This window comes from Nycticebus coucang, chromosome 19 (assembly GCF_027406575.1).
Source record: "Nycticebus coucang isolate mNycCou1 chromosome 19, mNycCou1.pri, whole genome shotgun sequence".
Classification (NCBI taxonomy): Eukaryota; Metazoa; Chordata; class Mammalia; order Primates; family Lorisidae; genus Nycticebus; species Nycticebus coucang.
In genome coordinates, this window is record NC_069798.1 from 46,541,662 (window position 1) to 46,556,891 (window position 15,230).

Here is a 15,230-nt window from a genome sequence, read left to right on the forward strand (position 1 = left end):
TAGCCTGCTGTGAGTAACCGATGCAGTCTTCAGCGCCATCCGCTAAATATCTCTAGTTCTCTGCCTCCTGGGAACATGTAAGATCTCATTTTTCTATCTGCCTCAAAGTTTGGTCTGACCTACTTAGACCAAGGCAGGAGGCTGACAAACTTTTTCTTAGTAAGTATTTTCAGCTTATGGGCCGTTCAGTCTTTGCTGTAATTACTCAGCTCTGCTGTAGAAGCTCAGAAGCGGCTGGAAGCAGCTGTGGTCATGTCCTAGTAAAACTTCATGTGGAAAAACAGGCACTGGCCTGCAGGCAACCATCTGCTGAGCAGTGCCAGCATGTATGAGCAGAAGCCACTGTGTTGGATGGAAACTTGAAGAGGTGGTGCCTGATTCATGCCACTGCTGTGACCCTGGAGGCACGTATGAAAGTGAAGCCTGGTCAGCCTGGGGCCCCCCAGGAGCTGGGTCCTTCCCCCCTGTTGCCTGTAGAGTGAATAAGAAGACACCTACAGCCTGAGGCCGTTGAGACATGGATATTGTTTCTTACTGTAGCGCAGCTCTCTCTCCTGAATGGTTACAGGATCATCTTCGCATACAAGGGGTCACCATTGTCATTCAGTCCTCATCATCACAGCTACCATTTACTGAACGCTATGTGGCAAATACTGCAGGGAGGACTCTGCCAACACATGTTCAATACTTCCTTCTTACAGCCATATGGCCTGGGTACTTTATAATGCCCATTTTTACAGTGAAAGGCAGTGGGATTGGCTCTGTACCTGTGGCTCAAGCAGCTAAGGTACCACATAGGATCCAGCCACATACACCTGAGCTGGTGGGTTTGAATCCAGCCCAGGACCGCCAAACAACAATGATGGCTACAACCAAAAAATAGCCTGGCGTTATGGTGGGCGCCTATAGTTCCAGCTACTTGGGAGGCAGAGGCATGAGAATCGCTTGAGCCCAGGAGTTAGAGGTTGCTGTGAGCTGTGATGCCATGGCACTCTACCCAGGTACCTAGGGTGACAGCTTGAGGCTCTGTCCCAAAAAAAAGAAAAAAAAAACTGGTATTTTAGAGAGGTGAGTTGACTTGCCCACAGCCTCAAAAATGCTTAAGTGGAGGAAGTGAGACTTGAGCCCAGATCTTCTCATCTTAAACGCTAAATTCTTAATTAAGCCCTGCGTATCCTGCCTTGGGTCCAGGCCTTTGGATTTTTCCTTTTATTTCTTGGCCCCTTTGCTGCTTTGATCCCTGTTCCTGGCTGTGTGTGCTATTTTGACACGATCCACAGTGGCCCTGTCCTACGGAGGGAATGAAGAGTCTTGCTTCCAGAAAAGCAGTGGAGGAGGTAGACAGAAATGGCCACAGGCATGAGTCTGTTTGGCAGTTCTGCAGACACAGTGAGGTGACCACGGTGGAGACTGGCAGATCCTTAGGAGTCACTCTCAGTTGGGTACCGTGAACTTCCCTTAGTCATCAAAGGCCTGTCGGCATCTTTCCATTCTCAGCCATGTCCTTGTCTTTCTTTGAAAGGAAAAAAATAATTTGTATTCTGAAACTGTCTTGAAAAATTTTGTTACTCCCCTTCTTGGCTTGGAAAATCACTGAATAAGCTGCGATTATCATCTTTGATGGGTTTGCAGATAATTTACCCATCTTATAAGACCATATAAGAAGCAGCCACAGAATGAGTTCCCATTAAAGATACTATCCATTATGCTATTCAATATTCTGTATTTGAAGTCCCATTTAATTAATTTTTCTATTTAGTATCATGGAGAATTTTGCTTCAATAAAATTATACTTTTCCCTTATCGAAAAATGAGAATTATACAAGCAATTATATTTCCCTTTATACCAGGCCTGTGGGAAATAGGATTTATTTGATTCTTGAAAATAATAACCTTTTTGACTTAGGATCATGATAGATTATTTTTTACCCATTTCTGCCCTCTTCCTTCACTATCGTTAAATTTTAAATTGTGTAATGCTTTATTGTAGGTCACTGAAAAATCCTCCTTGGGAGTACAGAAGATGTCATTGATAATTTAAACTTCACTTGGCTGTAAGATAGCATGTAGTGGGTAGTGCTGAGTTACTACCTGCCGCATCCTACCTGGATGTTCTTGTTGTGTATCACCTGAGTATGGTTCATCAGAGCCATGGAGAGTACAGATCCACTGCCTTGTTGACAATGACAGCTCAAGGTGCCCTTGTTCTAAATTCATTGCCTGTGTGTATCAGTGATCTAGAAGATGTGGGGTTCATCAGATTTGGTAAAATTAGTAACAGCGGGGGATACCTTCTTTTGAACACTTGCTCACCAGGCATTACGCTGAAGCATTTGCATGATGTTTACTCCTCTAGCCTGTGAGACATGACTTCTTTTCTGGGGCTGGGAAACCAAGGCTCGCATGGGTAAAGTGACTTGCCAGGACCCACAGTGAATAAGAGGCATAGCCAAGATTTAAACACAAATGTTTGTGATTGAGCACTTCATCTTTTTACTTTGCTATGATAATGGTGGGGTACCAGGTACTATTCTAAGTGCTTGGTATTTAGTTGATGCATCACAGTATCCCTAAGTTTCTGTTACCACCTGTATCTTACTTATGGGGAAATTGAGACACTGAGAAGTTAAATAACTTGCCATAGGTCACATAGCTAGTAAATGGTGGAGGCAGGATTTGAATTTAGACAGTTTTCCTTTAAAGCTCACTTGTTCACTATATTATACTCTTTGATCATATTGTTCTATAGATTTGGTGTATATATTAGATAAAAGAATTAGGATTTGGGGTCATGACTCTTGGATCCTAGTCCTCATTCTGCCACTGAATAGCTAAGAGGTATTAGGCAGGTCATCTCCTTCTGTCCCAACCAGGATCACGGTTAGAAGAATGGAACCACACCAGTTACTTTAGCAGAGGGGGTTTAAAAGAGGGAAGTGGCTACATGGGAGTGAGAGGCCTGCAAAGGCAAGAGGGGACCTGGAGGTACCTCAGAGACATAACTGCAGGAAGCAGCTACCACCCCCCAGGCTGGGGGAACAAGGGAGAGAAGTTGTGAGAAGAGGGCTCTCAGAACTGTGGCTCAGCTTTCAGAGGAGGGACTAGTATGGCTACATTGGGTCTTTGAGGGATAGCCTCTCAGAGTGCTGTGATCTTGGAGAAGACAGCCCTTCCAGACACTGCTTGTACCTCTGGATACGCTGAGGCTGCTTCTAGAAGTTTGGGAAAGTGAGAAAACCCATTTCCACTGCAAGGGTAAACAGCCATTGCTGTGTGGAGGCTACAGGAACAGCCCTCCTCCTGTGCAGTCTCCCTCTAGTGCCCCCTGTTGTCAAAAACGAACAGGGAGCCAGCTGTCAAAGGGGCAATGTGATTAGCAGATTGCTGATTTCCACCTAGCGTCATCACTGCACAAAGAATAATGGCTGGTTCAGAGCTGAGCGACAAGAGCTTCACAACTGGTATACCCTCTTCTGCTACCATTTCTTTGTTTGTAAGGTGCTGAGATTGAACAGATGGTGTGCAGGGGCGAATGGTCCTCCACATACCCCCTCCCAGCCTTCTATCATAGCAAAATGATGCAGTTTATCAAGTTCATCGTCTGCTCTTCCCCTCTTTCCACTAGGTGATAAGTGTCCTGAGGCCGAGTATTTTCTCCCCCAGTACTTGTCTAGTGCCAATGACAGTTCTTGGTGGAGGTCACTCATTATGTGTTTGAATTACATACAGTATACAGTAGAACCTCCATAGTTGACCACCTCCCAACATTGACCATCTCCTTAAGTTGACCTAATTTCACAGACTGGATGGGCACCAGGTGTACTCAATGGAAGTTCCTTATGTTAACCACCTCTGTATGTTGACCAGTTTTTTTACATTCCCTTGGGTGGTCAATGACAAGGGGTTCTACTAAAATTATCAGACTCTGACATGTACATAAGTCTCCCAGTTTATTTATTTATTTATTTATTGAGACAGAGTCTCACTTTGTCTCTCTCAGTAAAGTGCTGTGGTGTCACAGCTCACAGCAACCTCAAACTCCTGGGCTTAGGCAATTCTCTTGCCCCAGCCTCCCACGTAGGTGGGACTACAGGAGCCTGCCACAATGCCCAGCTATTTTTTTAGAGATGAGGGTCTTGCTCTGGCTCAGACTATTCTCAAACTCATGAGCTCAGGCAATCCACCTGCCTTGGCCTCCCAGAGTGCTAGCATTACAGATGTGAGCCACCCAGTATTTAATAACTATAGACAGTGTACCCAGACAGCAGAGAAGCAGGATATTCTGAGACATAGCCTCGTTGTGAGTGGGCTTCAATATTGTTATGGAGTGAGATGATCCCAACAAGTGAAGAGCGGTTTCTTTGTTATCCTATGAAATGTTTCAGATTTTGGTCAGTGTGGATGGAGTTTGAGTTCAGGGAAGGGAGAGTAAGCATATCACATGGAATTAAAAAAAGTTTTAAGAGGAAGTTGTTTCTTATTAACCTCCAACATGCTGATATGAAGATACAATTTCTCCAAAACTGTGTGTTCTTGGAAGAGCTTCCAGTGTTGTACTTTTCCTCAACATTATCTTCCCATCATGAGTTCAATAATGTTCAACTTCCTACCTTTTTAAAAATGTCTTGGGAGCTAGCAAGAGAACATCCAGCGTTACTTGTTTTGTGACTGCAGAAAATGTACAACAGAGACATGCACCCTCACAGACCTCTGCCCGGTGAGTAAGCAGAGAGGACCTTTATTAGAAGGCCTCCCTGAGTCTGGGCCAGAGTGTAACCTTGCAGCTATTGCCAGGAGAGAGCTGCCTCTCTCTCTCCAACAGACAGCCAGGGCATTGTTCCCTGGCCTCAAGGAAGGCTTCAGGGAATCATTTAATGACGCAGCATTTGATCTTCAAAGTCCGTAGAGAAAGATAAAGAGGCCCAGAGGAAATGGTAGCATTCCTCTGGAGGCATCTGCCCACGTCAGCAAGACATGGGAACACTAGGTCAAACAACTGAGGAAAACTCTAACGCTGGATGTCTTTGACATGATCACACCATTGATACCACTTTTCCTGATAAGAATACTGATTCCTTATGCAAGAATAGTGCTGTGCTCTCTACAGAGAGCCCTCAGACACATTCCCATCATCCCTAAAAATCAAAGTACAGTAAAACCTAAGTAAGTTGACCCCTGAGAGACAGTAACAAACTGGTCAATATACAGAGATGGTCAACATAAGGAACTCCCATTGAGTACATGTGCACATCCAGTCTATGAAAATTAGGTCAACTTAAGGAGGTGGTCAATGTAGGGAGGTGATCAACTACAAAGGGTCTACCGTATAATTATATAAAGTAAAGATCATGAAGCTAAAGTGTAAAGCTTGATGAATCTTTTTACATTTGTATGCACTATGTGATCAGATAAGACTATAGACTTTCTAGAAGACTTGTTTATACTCCCTCCCAGGAGGCTCTCTTCACCTTCCTTTTCGGACCATAGATTAGTTTTCTCTGATTTTCAATTTCATATGAATGGAATTGTAGGAGAAAAATACTCATGTATGCCTGGATCTTTGCTGAATATTGTATAATTGCATTTTTTTTTTTGAGACAGAGTCTCAAGCTGTCAAGAGTGCTATGTGCTATGGCATCACAGCTCACAGCAACCTCCAATTCTTGCACTTAAGTGATTCTTTTACCTCAGCCTCCCAAGTAGCTGGGACTCAAGGTGCCGGCCACAACACCTGGCTATTTTTGTTGTTGTTGTTGTTGTTGTTGTTGTTGTTGCAGTTGTCATTGTTGTTTTAGTTGGCTCAGGCCAGGCTCCAACCTGCCAGCCTCGGTGTCTGTGGCCAGCAACCTACCCACTGAGCTATGGGTGCCGCCTATCATTCCATTTTTGGTTAATGGAAAAACTAGAAACAAGTCCAGATGAGTGTTATTTGAACAAAGTCAAATACCTTCAGCCCTACAGTGTTTCCCATTACATAGCTCAGGTGTTATAATCCATATATCCATTTATTCATGGGTGCGTCTGTCCGTCTATATATCCAAACCTATGGTAAGTGATGGCTTTGTGTTAGAGCTGATTCTAATAAATCATCCCTTCCCTCAGGGAGCTCCAAGTGTAATAGGAGAGAAAGATCTTAGGTGGGTAATCTAACAGGACAAGTGACGGCAAGGACCAATGTACTGAGGGGATACCTAGAGAAGGAGACTGTGACTGGAGGCACCAAGGAGGAAGAGATGACATTAGAACAGAATTGCATTATTGGACAATCTTCTTGTTTTTTCTTTACAAACAGGGCTACAAACTCAAAGATGACAGGTAGAGGGGTCATCTTGTACATATGATCTGTGGCATCTTGCGGTCATGGAGCTACAAGGAAGTTGTTTCTGAATTCGTAGCCTACAACCTCCAAACGTCCTGAGACGTCTTCTCTAAAAGCATGAGTAGTCCACCTAGAACTTGCTAGCGAGGCAGAGGGCAGACAGTGACAGGCTACCATCTTGACTGATTTGATTAAGACACTTAGAAATACTATAAAGTTCTGTGGCCAATAATGTCAGTTTTAGCAGAGTTCCTGGTGTGGAACCCTCTAGCTAGGGAAAACAGAACTCTGTGTGAGTTTTTGAAAATTGTTCCATCAACTTCCTTCTCAATGTAGGTGGAAAAATTTTCAAGATCTTTCCATCAATCTAAGGACATAAGAACACACATCATGGTAGAAACATCTCCAAATGACCCCCGATGAGTATAATTGCTTTAAAACCCTCCGACCCTACCACAATACTCTCCCTTGAGCATGGCAGAACCTATGACTTGCTTCTAACCAATAGAATATAGCAAAGGTGATGGGATGTTGCTCTCATGATTCTCTTTACAGACTGGAGAAAAGGTCTCTTGTTGGCCTTAAAGAAGCATACAGCCATATGAAGAGGGCCACATGCAGGGAGCTATGTGTGGCCTCCAGGATCTGAGTGACCTCCAGCCAGTAGCCAGCAAGAAGCTGGGGCCCTAAGTCCTACAGCTGCCAGAATCTGAATCCTGTCAGCAGCCTGAATGGGCTTGGATTCTTCCTAGTGAAGTCGCCAGATGAGAAGGCAGCCCCTCTGGTACTTTGATTGCATCCTGGTGACACTGTGGAGGGGTTCCATCTAGACCTGTGGTTCTCAACCTTCCTAATGCCACGACCCTTTAATACAGTTCCGGTGGGTCGCGACCCACAGGTTGAGAACTGCTGAGCTAAACGGTGTCTAGACTCCTGACCCACACAAATTCATAAATTTCATAAATATGTGTTATTTTTAAGCTGCTACATTTATGGTGATTTGTAATGTTACAAATCATGAACAATAAATGCATGAAAAGTTACAAATCACAGTTGTAAATGACAAAATATATGTAAAGCTTGGTCAAGATAATGGAATTAATTATTATTATTTATGTAGGGTATTCTGCTAATGGACAATGTTTGGATAAAATAATGAAAAAGACAAATAATTCATAAGTTATTGTACGTTCCATACTATATATTTTCTTTCCTTTATTTCAGAATAACCATTAATTATGTTGTTTAACATAACCTATGTTCAATTGACAGTAAGGATCTGAAAGACTAAAAAATTAAATGTGTGCCAAATATGAATATATTGCCATCAAAATGTAAATTTAAAGTAATGAACCAAAAAATTAAAAATATCTTAATTTTTCAAAATGTTTTCTAAAATACTCAAAATATCTAAAATTAAAGCCAGAACATATGAAGAGTAAATATTAAATTTTAAGTGCCAATTATCCAAAGCTGAAATTATTAATTTCTTAACCATTTAACTGAATCTTTTAGGATATTTCTATGAAAATGAAATGATTTGTTATTCTAGCTTTTAAAGTCCATGTAGTTGCCAATGTAAAGCATCAGTTTCACATGTCACACATATTACCTCTAGACCTAGGTAGATATGTATGTATTTAAAGGTTATGTGAATTATTTAATAATGCATACTGTCCCTTAACTTCCATATGCAACTCTAGTGAATATTGCATGCTTCTGTGGTAACTGGTAGAACTAAGAATTGGAAGATGGAAAAAAATGAAGATTCCACCCTTCTGGGAAACAGCACTTGTTTGTTGTGAGAGTAGGTACAGAGGTCCTGTTGCATTGCTGTTCATTGCAAAGAAGGATCGAAAGCGTCCATACCCAGGAGCCGGCACTGCTCACTCTCTGTATTCTGAAGCTGCATCTCTCCCCCACTCTGGCAATGACACAATCCCTCCTCTTTCACGTTTGGACACGGTACTCCTCTGTTTTGAGGACTAAGGCAAGAGATGTAGAGAAGCAGTTAGCTGGGAACTGAGTGATGTTAGTTACGCAAGTGTATGTTCTGGTTACCAATTACTCATGCTATGTCAGTCCCCAGCACTGTGTCCTGACAGAGTAGGGTGCCCATGCATTCTTTAATAACTGTGTGTGTGTGAGAGAGAGGGAGAGATCTAGTGCCATCTGATGAATGATCCAGTGCACATGCCCTCTTGTGTCTCCAAGGTAGGAGGAGCTACTGTCCCAAATATTAGTTGTTTAAACAACGTAGTAGTAGTTTATTTCCTTCTCATGCAAAGCTTCTGGATAAGCAATCTACCATGGTATGGCAGTTGCACGATCTTAGGGACCCAGGCTCCTTCCATCTTTTTGCTCCCACCATAATGGTTCCCACCAGGCCTGCAGTTTAGCCAGAGGAACAGAAAAGGTGAAAGGCAGAGCATGCCCCTTTTTAAGGGCCTGCCCCTAAAGTTGCACTCATCAATTCGACCCACATGCTATTGGCTACAAAAGCTGAGACATGGAGTCTTCCATGGGCATCATTGTGTCCAACCTAAAATCATGTTTCTGGAAGAAGGGGATGACATAATTTGGGTGAACCTCAGTAATCTCTCCCACAAGTATGCATTTTTTTTCACATTAATTTGGCAGGAGATATGATAATTTAGATTAAAGGATGCAAGGTTGCCCAAGTTCAGTTGTACTTCATCAAAACAAAAGACATATAGGAAAGAGCTTTGGATGGTTTTAAGCATATTGCAGGTCAGATGCTACCTGAAATGTTAAAGTGAGGTTCTTAACTCTGAACTGGGTTCAGATCTACAACCAGCTACAAACTAGTAAAGTGACTTTGAGGCAGTTACATTACTGTGCTTGGTCTCAGTTCTCTTTTCTGTAAAATGAGGGCTCTGGACTAGACTGCTGGTTTACAAACTGGGTTCCAAGGAGTCTTTGGCTTACCCCGTGTTGCTTCAGGTGCTAGGGGCTGGCTTTGAGGTCTCCTTCCCTGTGTACTAACCATAACAACTCCATTTTGATTGGGTATGTGTCTTAGGTTCTGCATAAGTTGTCTTATAAAAAGAAAAGTGGGGCTTTTACAGCTACAAAGAAAGCTTAAGGTTGCCTGGACAATGAGATACTCCATGGAGGCAAGCTAGTGTGGAGTTTGACTGCCTGGATTTAAATCCCAGCCCTGCTGCTTACCTTCTGTGGCATCTCAGGCCCTCCCGAGCCTAAGCTCTAAAAAATATTGTTTCCTCATTCATAAAATATGCTCACTGTCATTTATCTCTTAAGATTATCTTGAGGCTTAAATGAGATAAAGTATTTAAGAGGGTTTAACACAGAATCTGGCATTAAAGACATGTTTTAAATGGCAACATTATTCTTACTATTCTTACCACCATCAGCTTTTTCTCTAAGGTTCCAGCTTTTTGTTCTAACACCTCGTATTTCTATGTATTATTGTGCAAAATGAAGGATCCTTTTATGAGTGAATAATAAATGGTGGATTTTTCTCTGGATTCTTTTATGAGGGAAGAATTATCAGTGGATTTTACTCTTTGCTCCTGTAATTTTGCAGGTTTTCTCAGAATGAGGCAGGCTAGAGTTAGCCCGTGGTGGGTGAAACAGTTTGAACATAAGCACGATGTAAGGTTCTATAATTTCAAAGGCATTATTGAAATAGCTTTTTTAAAAACAGAGGAAACACTTTGATCTTTTAAATCAAGGAGGAAAATTATTCCATTTTAATGCTGCACGTGGCAGGAAAATAAAGTGCAGAGTTTAAAGCACTTTAAACAGTTAAAGAGAAGGCTAAGCCAGAAAACCCCATGGTATTTTGTTTTGTCAGATGTGACTTTTCTGGGGATTAAACCTGACTTTGATTTTAGACCCCTGCTCATTCCAGTTTGTTAAACCCTTGAGAAGCTCTAGTCTATCCTATTCATTCATTCCACGTGAGAGGGTCACATTCCCCTCTGTGCAGAGCCAAGAAACCTAGACCAACCTGAATGATCCTAGCACTGAGAAAACTTGAAGATCATTGATTACAACCACCATTCCCAATCCCTGGGCTGCTCTAGGGAATATAATGCCTGATGATCTGAGGAGGAGATCCCCAGTGCCTCCCTCAGTGATACTAGCACTGGGGATGGCTAGTATCAGGGATAACCTGATAACCCAGGTTATCATTAAGTAAGAGGCTTGACTGGAAACCATAATAAATCCATTGCTTGCAGACTAACATCAAAACTATTCCCCTCCTCACCCCAGTTCAGAGAAAAATTGTCTCCCTAGAGGCAAAAATGTTGGGGACCACTGGAGTACAACTCTCCTTGTGATCAGTTGGATATTATGTTAAGAATCAGATGGATGAGATGTGACAGCCCTTCTGATCCTCCTCCCACCCATCCTATGATTTAAAATCCTCTCTAGAACATTCCTGTTCTATCTTTACTGCAATTTATAACCCCCATCCATCTTGTTTTCTATCTCTGCCACTATTCTTGTTTGTAGAATTGTAAGGTCTTAGCAGTGAAATGATGCTCAGAATTTATCCTATGCTAGCTTCTTCTCCATATCATCTGTGACAGATTGTCATTTCTTCCTCTTGAACACATCTCGTCCTGGGGAGCTCACTGCCTTATTAGGAATTAGCCACTCATTTGGAGGAGAGCTGCAACTTATGTGAAAACTTTCTTCTTTTGTCTACAAACTTACTTTTCTGTAATATATGCATCAAATATGTTAGGTTTTTACCCTCTGGGTCAAGCCTCTGTAGATTTGATTCCTCCTCCACAGGCTGCCTGTGAATATTTGAAGCTTACCCAGGCTCAGCCTGCTGAGTTCTATCAGTCTCTCCAATCACGGTTGCCCCTCACTTACCCGGTCATCAACCTCTGAGCTTCTTGGTTTTGTTGAAAGTGTACTTGCTAAAATCCGTTCACCCAAACTAGTCATCATACCCTGCACCTATTCTCATCCCTATTTTTCCATTCTTCCCTATTTTGCTTTTAAAGCTATACATGATACCCCAAATGATGGTTCAATAATAATGGAAAAATAAGGGGAGGAATACATATAGGCTCTTAAGTTCTATTTCTCTTCATACATTTCTGTATCAAGATGGCTTTAAAAAAATGGTTCTACCATAATAATTCAGAAATAAATCTAGGGTCCTCTAAGTCCTTTAGGCCTCTTCCAGTGACCTTTGATATTTCAAATAAGACTAGGGGGACATGCTGCATCTTTTATTCGTCTTTACTAAATTTCCCTTGGCTTTGAGGATGTTTGTATTTTTGCATTATCTCTAAAATGGATCAGGTGGTGTTTAAATCTATTTCTGTCTTTAGAAGTGTTAGAGACCTCAGCAATTAGGCACCAACTGCAAGCCTTAGGAGGAAGCTCTGTTGGTGGGTGTGTACTTGTAATAGTGGAGTGGGGACATTATTTGAAGGGATAGGTTGGACCAAATAAGGCCATCCCAAACTCAGAGGGAAAATGCAGAGACCGTGCCCTGCAGCGTGCTGAGAGTCAGTGTCAGGGTTGCTCCACCTCTCCCAGACTCAGGCTCCTGGCATGGTAATTGCCGTTCTAGAGCATGATTTCAATGAGCTAAGTTGGTTAAAGTCATTACATGTTACTTGTGCAATAAGGTGCATGTAAACTTAGAAGTGGTAAAATGTATCATTTTAATTAGGCCATCTCCCTGCAAAAAAAAAAAAAAAAAAGCAAAGAAGCACTTGAAGAATTTTTTGCGAGGAGTCAGATTTCTATAAACCTGGATTAATGTGACCCAGCTAGAGATTCCTTGCTTAGGGTATACAAGGCCCTGAAACTGTATACTAACTAGTCTGCAATCAGGAGACCCTCCATCAGAAAAAATTAAGTGATGAGCCATGATTTGTTTTTCTGTGATTCATTATGATGTTTACCCAGCACATCAAAATTCAGTTTAAATTAAACAGAACTCAGAGTCCTTGACTCACCCAGTGAGACAAGCAGATCTCTGTGATCCCAGATGACAGCCCCTTTCTTCCTGTGTCTTTTCAGTCAGCCTTCCTTTCCCAATTCAGGGAGCATACTCATGCTCTCTGGAAACCCACTCAGAACGCTGAACCTACTTTTAGGCACTATTTTTAACCATTTAGTTCTTTTACCAAATCTAAGCTAAACTGACCAGTGTTTTTCTCCTTTTCCCTCTGCGGTCCTTTTTCTTTGTGGTGTTGGGGGAAACAGAGGATCAACCCCAGCCCAGTCCACAGGGAGGCTGGCATGAGTAGTGACGCTGTGTTGCAGAGCTGCCAGCCACAAAACAGAAATAGGATATTGGCTCTCTAAGGAAATGCGGGCTGTGCAAGTTCTTTATTTGGGTTGGCAACAATAGGCATGCACTTCACTTTTGCTGAGGCCTGATCACTTGCTGAATATTTATTTGTCCTGGAGATTATTTAGCTATCCTCAGGAATTCAGGCTCTCGGTCCAGCTTTTCTCCTTTGGCATGAATTCCCAGTGGGGAATGTGACAGATCCCTTCTCCCTTCAGAAGGGACCTTGACAGCCATTGGGTGGAAGTGTTATAGCAAGAAACCAAAATGGGACTCCAGGGGACCCAGGTGTCACAGCCCCTAGTGGCCCCTATGGCCCTGGGACTTGATCGCCACAGAAAGGAACCAGGTGTGATGCAGATTAGAAGTACAAGCTTGCAGGAGGCAGACTAACCTTGCTTGCAGGATAGGCTCGAGCAACCTCCGTAGTAGCCTTTTATTGAGACACCACAAGACAGGTGAGGGGAGTGTTAGACAATGACTGCGTGCCTAAGGATCGCCATGGGCTGCCTAAGGATCGCCATGGGCTCGGGCTCTTTCTCCGCAAGGAGCACCTGCAGAAGAATCACCCGAGGGTCCGTTCCCACAGCTCCAAATCATCTTGTTCAGAGGTCGTCTGGCTCTTGGCATCCTCCACACCCAGGACTTGCTAAGACAGCAGTGGAACTGAGACTAGAACTTGGATCTTCTGACTCTGAATCCAGTGTTCTTTCTCGTAGGATAGAATCTCTCAAACTTTGGGTGCATATCATTAACCAAGGAACTTAACAAGGGATCTGCCTATTTGGTGTGCGTCTCCATGTGGCCATGATCTGGGATGCCGTCTGTGTGCACTGTGGCTTATCAATTTTCTGCTTATATTCACCCGGGGAGGAAGTGGGGCCACACAGCTAAATATGAAGGTCTTCGTATATACTCTTACCCATTTTTTAAAAAATTATAGCACAAAGAACATTATAACAACAATAAAATAACCTTACAGAAAGAAAACTATCCCCCCATGGTCTACCCTTCCCCCATCAAACCACAAACCATCCAGCTCCTTTCCCTTCTGTCTTTGGAGAGCTTATCCTCATATTTAGGTAACTGTCAAGCTAATAATTATCTTAGCTTGTTTTTTTCTTATTTTGAGCCAAGTAGCCTCTTTATTATTTTACATGCTAAGAAACAGGTCTCTTGAATGCTATTAAAGAGAACAAAGAATATTTACTTTGAGCAAGCGTTTGCTAAGTTAGTAGGTAGTGTAGTTGGTGTTTTACAAACAGTCATTCATTTGATCACGTCATCCTTATGAAGAAGGATCATCCCTGTGATCCCCATTTTCCCAATGAGGAAGCCGAGGCTTAGAAAGGATAAGTAGCTAATACCAAATTATAAAGCTTCTGACTGCAAAGCTTCTCGGCATCCTCTTCCTGCTGCCTTCGAGACAGCAGACAACAAACAGAAGAAGCCTGAGCTGCAGGCCCTCATCCCCAGGATGAAAGGAGACCGAAAGTAACGGAGAACGAAAATAACAACTGTACTTAAATGCTAAAACAGGAGCTAAAGGCGCATAGTGCTGCAGGGAGTGAGAACGGAGGAAATAATGAGCCGGCAGCCTTGAATACCAGTGAGAAACATGGGGCACTCTCCTAATGACAGAGACTGCTGCTGTAGGTTGGGGAACAGCAGCCTGGGCCAGTGAAATGAGACCCAGTCACAGAGCACCCCAGTCTGCCATGCAGCCATCAGTTCTGGCTGACTCCTCAAACAGACCTTTTAGTCAGAGCCACCAAATACTTGATATTTGACTCTTTCTCTCCAGAGCTATTAATCAGCACAGACAGGACCCCAAACCGTAGGAAAGAGGGGCAGCAAGCTAGAGAATCGAACTTTCAGTGACAAAGAGTATAGATGCTACCGGAGCAAAACTTTTCCTCCAAATGAAATCTTCATTGTCACTGGAGAATTTGAACTATTGTAAGTTTTTCTTATGATTTCCCTGGAGCTTTTCCGGTCTCTCCCATCTCCAAGGATCCAGGACACTTTGTACAGTTCACTTGACACTTAGCATTAGCAATGTGGCATTTCATGCACATCACTGCCAGCGTCATCCAATGACATTTACTACTGTGTGCACAGCACTGTGCTAGGAACAGAAGATGCTTGTAAGTCCCTGCCACTGGGTGTTTGCAGCCTGCCTGGGGAGACAGGACACATCCATAATACCAATTAACAGCCCTTATAGGTCACTGTGATCTCAATGGACTTTGTTAAAAAGTGAAGCAGGATCCTGAGAGGATAAGTCAGAAGTGGGCCAGACAGAAGGAGGGAGAGGCCTCATGGCCTGTACGTGGCCTGGGGTGCAAGGGACTTGCTCTGTAGAGAAGGCAGGCTTCAAGAGGGGGCTTTGCAGAAGGGCTGGAGTTGCGTAAGAAGCAGTAGCAGCCTCTGGGAGGGTTGTAGGTTCAACCGTGTCTCCCGGGGGCCTACCCAAGGCATCACACAGGCTGGTGGGTTCCCTGGGAAGCAGACTTTGCAAGAAGGGTGGATGAAGCATTTGGTAGAGGTGTTCTTGTGGTTAAGGCTTGAGAAAGGGAGATAAGGAAAGCAGGA

The 15,230-nt window shown here is 43.0% G+C and overlaps 1 protein-coding gene across 5 annotated transcripts in view; it reads left to right on the forward strand.

Moving 5' to 3' along the window:
• Positions 1–15,230, forward strand: part of MAPK4 (mitogen-activated protein kinase 4) — a 179,046-nt gene that overhangs the window by 38,733 nt on the left and 125,083 nt on the right. The gene's annotated exons all lie outside the window — the stretch shown is intronic.